Genomic DNA, 10,208 nt, shown 5'->3' on the forward strand with positions numbered 1-10,208 from the left:
AATGTTTGCGGGGGGAGTGAATCTTTGCGGGGGGAGTGAATCTTTGCGGGGGGAGTGAATGTTTGCGGGGGGAGTGAATGTGTGCGGGGGGAGTGAATGTTTGCGGGGGGAGTGAATGTTTGCGGGGGGAGTGAATGTTTGCGGGGGGATTGAATGTTTGCAGAGCGAGTGAATGTTTGCGGGGGGATTGAATGTTTGCAGAGGGAGTGAATGTTTGCAGAGGGAGTGAAAGTCTGCAGAGCGAGTGAATGTTTGCAGAGCGAGGGAATGTTTGCAGAGCGAGTGAATGTTTGCAGAGCGAGTGAATGTTTGCGGGGGGATTGAATGTTTGCAGAGGGAGTGAATGTTTGCAGAGGGAGTGAAAGTTTGCAGAGCGAGTGAATGTTTGCAGAGCGAGGGAATGTTTGCAGAGGGAGTGAATGTTTGCAGAGCGAGTGAATGTTTGCAGAGCGAGGGAATGTTTGCAGAGGGAGTGAATGTTTGCAGAGCGAGTGAATGTTTGCAGAGGGAGTGAATGTTTGCAGAGCGAGTGAATGTTTGCAGAGGGAGTGAATGTTTGCAGAGCGAGTGAATGTTTGCAGAGCGAGGGAATGTTTGCAGAGCGAGTGAATGTTTGCAGAGCGAGGGAATGTTTGCAGAGGGAGTGAATGTTTGCAGAGAGAGTGAATGTTTGCAGAGGGAGTGAATGTTTGCAGATCGAGTGAATGTTTGCAGAGCGAGTGAATGTTTGCGAAGGGAGTGAATGTTTGCAGAGGGAGTGAATGTTTGCGAAGGGAGTGAATGTTTGCAGAGCGAGTGAATGTTTGCGGGGGGAGTGAATGTTTGCAGAGCGAGTGAATGTTTGCAGAGTGAGTGAATGTTTGCGGGGGGAGTGAATGTTTGCAGAGCGAGTGAATGTTTGCGGAGTGAGTGAATGTTTGCGGAGCGAGTGTATGTTTGCGGAGGGAGTGAATGTTTGCGCGGGGAGTGAATGTTTGCGGGGGGAGTGAATGTTTGCGGGGGAGTGAATGTTTGCGGAGGGAGTGAATGTTTGCGGAGGGAGTGAATGTTTGCAGAGCGAGTGAATGTTTGCGGGGGGAGTGAATGTTTGCAGAGTGAGTGAATGTTTGCGGGGGGAGTGAATGTTTGCGGGGGGAGTGAATGTTTGCGGGGGGAGTGAATGTTTGCAGAGCGAGTGAATGTTTGCGGGGGGAGTGAATCTTTACGGGGGAGTTAATGTTTGCGTGGGGATTGAATGTTTGCAGAGCGAGTGAATGTTTGCAGAGCGAGTGAATGTTTGCGGGGGGAGTGAATCTTTGCGGGGGGAGTGAATGTTTGCGGGGGGAGTGAATGTTTGCGGGGGGAGTGAATGTTTGCGGGGGGAGTGAATGTTTGCGGGGGGAGTGAATGTTTGCGGGGGGATTGAATGTTTGCAGAGCGAGTGAATGTTTGCGGGGGGATTGAATATTTGCAGAGGGAGTGAATGTTTGCAGAGGGAGTGAAAGTCTGCAGAGCGAGTGAATGTTTGCAGAGCGAGGGAATGTTTGCAGAGCGAGTGAATGTTTGCAGAGCGAGTGAATGTTTGCGGGGGGATTGAATGTTTGCAGAGGGAGTGAATGTTTGCAGAGGGAGTGAAAGTTTGCAGAGCGAGTGAATGTTTGCAGAGCGAGGGAATGTTTGCAGAGGGAGTGAATGTTTGCAGAGCGAGTGAATGTTTGCAGAGCGAGGGAATGTTTGCAGAGGGAGTGAATGTTTGCAGAGCGAGTGAATGTTTGCAGAGGGAGTGAATGTTTGCAGAGCGAGTGAATGTTTGCAGAGGGAGTGAATGTTTGCAGAGCGAGTGAATGTTTGCAGAGCGAGGGAATGTTTGCAGAGCGAGTGAATGTTTGCAGAGCGAGGGAATGTTTGCAGAGGGAGTGAATGTTTGCAGAGAGAGTGAATGTTTGCAGAGGGAGTGAATGTTTGCAGATCGAGTGAATGTTTGCAGAGGGAGTGAATGTTTGCGAAGGGAGTGAATGTTTGCAGAGCGAGTGAATGTTTGCGGGGGGAGTGAATGTTTGCAGAGCGAGTGAATGTTTGCGGAGTGAGTGAATGTTTGCGGGGGGAGTGAATGTTTGCAGAGCGAGTGAATGTTTGCGGAGTGAGTGAATGTTTGCGGAGCGAGTGTATGTTTGCGGAGGGAGTGAATGTTTGCGGGGGGAGTGAATGTTTGCGGAGGGAGTGAATGTTTGCGGAGGGAGTGAATGTTTGCGGAGGGAGTGAATGTTTGCAGAGAGAGTGAATGTTTGCAGAGCGCGTGAATGTTTGCGGAGGGAGTGAATGTTTGCGGAGCGAGTGAATGTTTGCGGAGAGAGTGAATGTTTGCGGAGAGAGTGAATGTTTGCGGAGCGAGTGAATGTTTGCAGAGGGAGTGAATGTTTGCAGAGGGAGTGAATGTTTGCGGGGGGAGCGAATGTTTGCGGGGGGAGTGAATGTTTGCGGAGCGAGTGAATGTTTGCAGAGCGAGTGAATGTTTGCAGAGCGAGTGAATGTTTGCGGGGGGAGTCAATGTTTGCGGGGGGAGTCAATGTTTGCGGGGGGAGTGAATGTTTGCGGGGGGAGTGAATGTTTGCGGAGGGATTGAATGTTTTCAGAGAGAGTGAATGTTTTCAGAGAGAGTGAATGTTTTCAGAGCGAGTGAATGTTTTCAGAGAGAGTGAATGTTTTCAGAGGGAGTGAATGTTTGCAGAGCGAGTGAATTTTTGCGGAGGGAGTGAATGTTTGCAGAGCGAGTGAATGTTTGCAGAGGGAGTGAATGTTTGCGGAGCGAGTGAATGTTTGCAGAGCGAGTGAATGTTTGCAGAGGAAGTGAATGTTTGCGGAGGGAGTGAATGTTTGTAGAGCGAGTGAATGTTTGCGGAGCGAGTGAATGTTTGCGGAGGGAGTGAATGTTTGCGGGGGGAGTGAATGTTTGCAGAGGGAGTGAATGTTTGCAGAGGGAGTGAATGTTTGCACAGCGAGTGAATGTTTGCGGAGCGAGTGAATGTTTGTGTAGCGAGTGAATGTTTGCAGAGCGAGTGAATGTTTGCAGAGAGAGTGAATGATTGCCGGGGGAGTGAATGTTTGCAGGGGGAGTGAATGTTTGCGGGGGGAGTGAATCTTTGCAGAGGGAGTGAATGTTTGCACAGCGAGTGAATGGTTGCGGAGCGAGTGAATGTTTGCAGAGCTAGTGAATGTTTGCGGGGGGAGTGAATGTATGCGGGGGGAGTGAATGTTTGCGGGGGAGTGAATGTTTGCGGAGGGAGTGAATGTTTGCGGAGGGAGTGAATGTTTGCAGAGCGAGTGAATGTTTGCGGGGGGAGTGAATGTTTGCAGAGTGAGTGAATGTTTGCGGGGGGAGTGAATGTTTGCGGGGGGAGTGAAAGTTTGCGGGGGGAGTGAATGTTTGCAGAGCGAGTGAATGTTTGCGGGGGGAGTGAATGTTTACGGGGGAGTTAATGTTTGCGTGGGGATTGAATGTTTGCAGAGCGAGTGAATGTTTGCGAAGGGAGTGAATGTTTGCAGAGGGAGTGAATGTTTGCGAAGGGAGTGAATGTTTGCGGGGGGAGTGAATGTTTGCAGAGGGAGTGAATGTTTGCAGAGCGAGTGAATGTTTGCAGAGCGAGTGAATGTTTGCGGAGGGAGTGAATGTTTGCAGAGCGAGTGAATGTTTGCAGAGGGAGTGAATGTTTGCAGAGAGAGTGAATGTTTGCGGAGGGAGTGAATGTTTGCAGAGAGTGAATGTTTGCAGAGAGAGTGAATGTTTGCAGAGCGAGTGAATGTTTGCAGAGAGAGTGAATGTTTGCGGAGGGAGTGAATGTTTGCAGAGAGAGTGAATGTTTGCAGAGAGAGTGAATGTTTGCGGAGGGAGTGAATGTTTGCAGAGAGAGTGAATGTTTCCAGAGCGAGTGAATGTTTGCAGAGAGAGCGAATGTTTGCGGAGGGAGTGAATGTTTGCAGAAGGAGTGAATGTTTGCAGAGAGAGTGAATGTTTGCAGAAGGAGTGAATGTTTGCAGAGAGAGTGAATGTTTGCAACGGGAGTCAATGTTTGCAGAGAGAGTGAATGTTTGCAGAGAGAGTGAATGTTTGCAGAGAGAGTGAATGTTTGCGGAGGGAGTGAATGTTTGCAGAAGGAGTGAATGTTTGCAGAGAGAGTGAATGTTTGCAGAGGGAGTGAATGTTTGCAGAGAGAGCGAATGTTTGCGGAGGGAGTGAATGTTTGCAGAAGGAGTGAATGTTTGCAGAGAGAGTGAATGTTTGCAGAGGGAGTGAATGTTTGCAGAGAGAGTGAATGTTTGCAGAGAGAGTGAATGTTTGCGGAGGGAGTGAATGTTTGCAGAAGGAGTGAATGTTTGCAGAGAGAGTGAATGTATGCAGAGGGAGTGAATGTTTGCAGAGAGAGTGAATGTTTGCAGAGAGAGTGAATGTTTGCAGAGAGAGTGAATGTTTGCGAAGGGAGTGAATGTTTTCAGAGCGAGTGAATGTTTTCAGAGAGAGTGAATGTTTTCAGAGAGAGTGAATGTTTTCAGAGCAAGTGAATGTTTTCAGAGAGAGTGAATGTTTTCAGAGGGAGTGAATGTTTGCAGAGCGAGTGAATTTTTGCGGAGGGAGTGAATGTTTGCAGAGCGAGTGAATGTTTGCAGAGGGAGTGAATGTTTGCGGAGCGAGTGAATGTTTGCAGAGCGAGTGAATGTTTGCAGAGGAAGTGAATGTTTGCGGAGGGAGTGAATGTTTGCAGAGCGAGTGAATGTTTGCGGAGCGAGTGAATGTTTGCGGAGGGAGTGAATGTTTGCGGGGGGAGTGAATGTTTGCGGGGGGAGTGAATCTTTGCAGAGGGAGTGAATGTTTGCACAGCGAGTGAATGTTTGCGGAGCGAGTGAATGTTTGCAGAGCTCGTGAATGTTTGCGGGGGGAGTGAATGTTTGCGGGGGGAGTGAATGTTTGCGGGGGAGTGAATGTTTGCGGAGGGAGTGAATGTTTGCGGAGGGGGTGAATGTTTGCAGAGCGAGTGAATGTTTGCGGGGGGAGTGAATGTTTGCAGAGTGAGTGAATGTTTGCGGGGGGAGTGAATGTTTGCGGGGGGAGTGAATGTTTGCGGGGGGAGTGAATGTTTGCAGAGCGAGTGAATGTTTGCGGGGGGAGTGAATCTTTACGGGGGAGTTAATGTTTGCGTGGGGATTGAATGTTTGCAGAGCGAGTGAATGTTTGCAGAGCGAGTGAATGTTTGCGGGGGGAGTGAATGTTTGCGGGGGGAGTGAATGTTTGCGGCGGGAGTGAATGTTTGCGGGGGGAGTGAATGTTTGCGGGGGGAGTGAATGTTTGCGGGGGGAGTGAATGTTTGCGGGGGGTGTGAATGTTTGCGGGGGGAGTGAATGTTTGCGGGGGGAGTGAATCTTTGCGGGGGGAGTGAATCTTTGCGGGGGGAGTGAATGTATGCAGAGGGAGTGAATGTTTGCAGAGAGAGTGAATGTTTGCAGAGAGAGTGAATGTTTGCAGAGAGAGTGAATGTTTGCGAAGGGAGTGAATGTTTTCAGAGCGAGTGAATGTTTTCAGAGAGAGTGAATGTTTTCAGAGAGAGTGAATGTTTTCAGAGCAAGTGAATGTTTTCAGAGAGAGTGAATGTTTTCAGAGGGAGTGAATGTTTGCAGAGCGAGTGAATTTTTGCGGAGGGAGTGAATGTTTGCAGAGCGAGTGAATGTTTGCAGAGGGAGTGAATGTTTGCGGAGCGAGTGAATGTTTGCAGAGCGAGTGAATGTTTGCAGAGGAAGTGAATGTTTGCGGAGGGAGTGAATGTTTGCAGAGCGAGTGAATGTTTGCGGAGCGAGTGAATGTTTGCGGAGGGAGTGAATGTTTGCGGGGGGAGTGAATGTTTGCGGGGGGAGTGAATCTTTGCAGAGGGAGTGAATGTTTGCACAGCGAGTGAATGTTTGCGGAGCGAGTGAATGTTTGCAGAGCTCGTGAATGTTTGCGGGGGGAGTGAATGTTTGCGGGGGGAGTGAATGTTTGCGGGGGAGTGAATGTTTGCGGAGGGAGTGAATGTTTGCGGAGGGGGTGAATGTTTGCAGAGCGAGTGAATGTTTGCGGGGGGAGTGAATGTTTGCAGAGTGAGTGAATGTTTGCGGGGGGAGTGAATGTTTGCGGGGGGAGTGAATGTTTGCGGGGGGAGTGAATGTTTGCAGAGCGAGTGAATGTTTGCGGGGGGAGTGAATCTTTACGGGGGAGTTAATGTTTGCGTGGGGATTGAATGTTTGCAGAGCGAGTGAATGTTTGCAGAGCGAGTGAATGTTTGCGGGGGGAGTGAATGTTTGCGGGGGGAGTGAATGTTTGCGGCGGGAGTGAATGTTTGCGGGGGGAGTGAATGTTTGCGGGGGGAGTGAATGTTTGCGGGGGGTGTGAATGTTTGCGGGGGGAGTGAATGTTTGCGGGGGGAGTGAATCTTTGCGGGGGGAGTGAATCTTTGCGGGGGGAGTGAATGTTTGCGGGGGGAGTGAATGTGTGCGGGGGGAGTGAATGTTTGCGGGGGGAGTGAATGTTTGCGGGGGGAGTGAATGTTTGCGGGGGGATTGAATGTTTGCAGAGCGAGTGAATGTTTGCGGGGGGATTGAATGTTTGCAGAGGGAGTGAATGTTTGCAGAGGGAGTGAAAGTCTGCAGAGCGAGTGAATGTTTGCAGAGCGAGGGAATGTTTGCAGAGCGAGTGAATGTTTGCAGAGCGAGTGAATGTTTGCGGGGGGATTGAATGTTTGCAGAGGGAGTGAATGTTTGCAGAGGGAGTGAAAGTTTGCAGAGCGAGTGAATGTTTGCAGAGCGAGGGAATGTTTGCAGAGGGAGTGAATGTTTGCAGAGCGAGTGAATGTTTGCAGAGCGAGGGAATGTTTGCAGAGGGAGTGAATGTTTGCAGAGCGAGTGAATGTTTGCAGAGGGAGTGAATGTTTGCAGAGCGAGTGAATGTTTGCAGAGGGAGTGAATGTTTGCAGAGCGAGTGAATGTTTGCAGAGCGAGGGAATGTTTGCAGAGCGAGTGAATGTTTGCAGAGCGAGGGAATGTTTGCAGAGGGAGTGAATGTTTGCAGAGAGAGTGAATGTTTGCAGAGGGAGTGAATGTTTGCAGATCGAGTGAATGTTTGCAGAGCGAGTGAATGTTTGCGAAGGGAGTGAATGTTTGCAGAGGGAGTGAATGTTTGCGAAGGGAGTGAATGTTTGCAGAGCGAGTGAATGTTTGCGGGGGGAGTGAATGTTTGCAGAGCGAGTGAATGTTTGCAGAGTGAGTGAATGTTTGCGGGGGGAGTGAATGTTTGCAGAGCGAGTGAATGTTTGCGGAGTGAGTGAATGTTTGCGGAGCGAGTGTATGTTTGCGGAGGGAGTGAATGTTTGCGCGGGGAGTGAATGTTTGCGGGGGGAGTGAATGTTTGCGGGGGAGTGAATGTTTGCGGAGGGAGTGAATGTTTGCGGAGGGAGTGAATGTTTGCAGAGCGAGTGAATGTTTGCGGGGGGAGTGAATGTTTGCAGAGTGAGTGAATGTTTGCGGGGGGAGTGAATGTTTGCGGGGGGAGTGAATGTTTGCGGGGGGAGTGAATGTTTGCAGAGCGAGTGAATGTTTGCGGGGGGAGTGAATCTTTACGGGGGAGTTAATGTTTGCGTGGGGATTGAATGTTTGCAGAGCGAGTGAATGTTTGCAGAGCGAGTGAATGTTTGCGGGGGGAGTGAATCTTTGCGGGGGGAGTGAATGTTTGCGGGGGGAGTGAATGTTTGCGGGGGGAGTGAATGTTTGCGGGGGGAGTGAATGTTTGCGGGGGGAGTGAATGTTTGCGGGGGGATTGAATGTTTGCAGAGCGAGTGAATGTTTGCGGGGGGATTGAATATTTGCAGAGGGAGTGAATGTTTGCAGAGGGAGTGAAAGTCTGCAGAGCGAGTGAATGTTTGCAGAGCGAGGGAATGTTTGCAGAGCGAGTGAATGTTTGCAGAGCGAGTGAATGTTTGCGGGGGGATTGAATGTTTGCAGAGGGAGTGAATGTTTGCAGAGGGAGTGAAAGTTTGCAGAGCGAGTGAATGTTTGCAGAGCGAGGGAATGTTTGCAGAGGGAGTGAATGTTTGCAGAGCGAGTGAATGTTTGCAGAGCGAGGGAATGTTTGCAGAGGGAGTGAATGTTTGCAGAGCGAGTGAATGTTTGCAGAGGGAGTGAATGTTTGCAGAGCGAGTGAATGTTTGCAGAGGGAGTGAATGTTTGCAGAGCGAGTGAATGTTTGCAGAGCGAGGGAATGTTTGCAGAGCGAGTGAATGTTTGCAGAGCGAGGGAATGTTTGCAGAGGGAGTGAATGTTTGCAGAGAGAGTGAATGTTTGCAGAGGGAGTGAATGTTTGCAGATCGAGTGAATGTTTGCAGAGGGAGTGAATGTTTGCGAAGGGAGTGAATGTTTGCAGAGCGAGTGAATGTTTGCGGGGGGAGTGAATGTTTGCAGAGCGAGTGAATGTTTGCGGAGTGAGTGAATGTTTGCGGGGGGAGTGAATGTTTGCAGAGCGAGTGAATGTTTGCGGAGTGAGTGAATGTTTGCGGAGCGAGTGTATGTTTGCGGAGGGAGTGAATGTTTGCGGGGGGAGTGAATGTTTGCGGAGGGAGTGAATGTTTGCGGAGGGAGTGAATGTTTGCGGAGGGAGTGAATGTTTGCAGAGAGAGTGAATGTTTGCAGAGCGCGTGAATGTTTGCGGAGGGAGTGAATGTTTGCGGAGCGAGTGAATGTTTGCGGAGAGAGTGAATGTTTGCGGAGAGAGTGAATGTTTGCGGAGCGAGTGAATGTTTGCAGAGGGAGTGAATGTTTGCAGAGGGAGTGAATGTTTGCGGGGGGAGCGAATGTTTGCGGGGGGAGTGAATGTTTGCGGAGCGAGTGAATGTTTGCAGAGCGAGTGAATGTTTGCAGAGCGAGTGAATGTTTGCGGGGGGAGTCAATGTTTGCGGGGGGAGTCAATGTTTGCGGGGGGAGTGAATGTTTGCGGGGGGAGTGAATGTTTGCGGAGGGATTGAATGTTTTCAGAGAGAGTGAATGTTTTCAGAGAGAGTGAATGTTTTCAGAGCGAGTGAATGTTTTCAGAGAGAGTGAATGTTTTCAGAGGGAGTGAATGTTTGCAGAGCGAGTGAATTTTTGCGGAGGGAGTGAATGTTTGCAGAGCGAGTGAATGTTTGCAGAGGGAGTGAATGTTTGCGGAGCGAGTGAATGTTTGCAGAGCGAGTGAATGTTTGCAGAGGAAGTGAATGTTTGCGGAGGGAGTGAATGTTTGTAGAGCGAGTGAATGTTTGCGGAGCGAGTGAATGTTTGCGGAGGGAGTGAATGTTTGCGGGGGGAGTGAATGTTTGCAGAGGGAGTGAATGTTTGCAGAGGGAGTGAATGTTTGCACAGCGAGTGAATGTTTGCGGAGCGAGTGAATGTTTGTGTAGCGAGTGAATGTTTGCAGAGCGAGTGAATGTTTGCAGAGAGAGTGAATGATTGCCGGGGGAGTGAATGTTTGCAGGGGGAGTGAATGTTTGCGGGGGGAGTGAATCTTTGCAGAGGGAGTGAATGTTTGCACAGCGAGTGAATGGTTGCGGAGCGAGTGAATGTTTGCAGAGCTAGTGAATGTTTGCGGGGGGAGTGAATGTATGCGGGGGGAGTGAATGTTTGCGGGGGAGTGAATGTTTGCGGAGGGAGTGAATGTTTGCGGAGGGAGTGAATGTTTGCAGAGCGAGTGAATGTTTGCGGGGGGAGTGAATGTTTGCAGAGTGAGTGAATGTTTGCGGGGGGAGTGAATGTTTGCGGGGGGAGTGAAAGTTTGCGGGGGGAGTGAATGTTTGCAGAGCGAGTGAATGTTTGCGGGGGGAGTGAATGTTTACGGGGGAGTTAATGTTTGCGTGGGGATTGAATGTTTGCAGAGCGAGTGAATGTTTGCGGGGGGAGTGAATGTTTGCGGGGGGAGTGAATGTTTGCGGGGGGAGTGAATCTTTGCGGGGGGAGTGAATGTTTGCGGGGGGAGTGAATGTTTGCGGGGGGAGTGAATGTTTGCGGGGGGGGGTGAATCTTTGCGGGGGGAGTGAATGTTTGCGGGGGGAGTGAATGTTTGCGGGGGGAGTGAATGTTTGCGGGGGGAGTGAATGTTTGCGGGGGGTGTGAATGTTTGCGGGGGGAGTGAATGTTTGCGGGGGGAGTGAATGTTTGCGGGGGGATTGAATGTTTGCAGAGCGACT

The sequence above is a fragment of the Mustelus asterias genome, chromosome 17, assembly GCF_964213995.1.
Source record: "Mustelus asterias chromosome 17, sMusAst1.hap1.1, whole genome shotgun sequence".
In the NCBI taxonomy this organism is placed as follows: domain Eukaryota; kingdom Metazoa; phylum Chordata; class Chondrichthyes; order Carcharhiniformes; family Triakidae; genus Mustelus; species Mustelus asterias.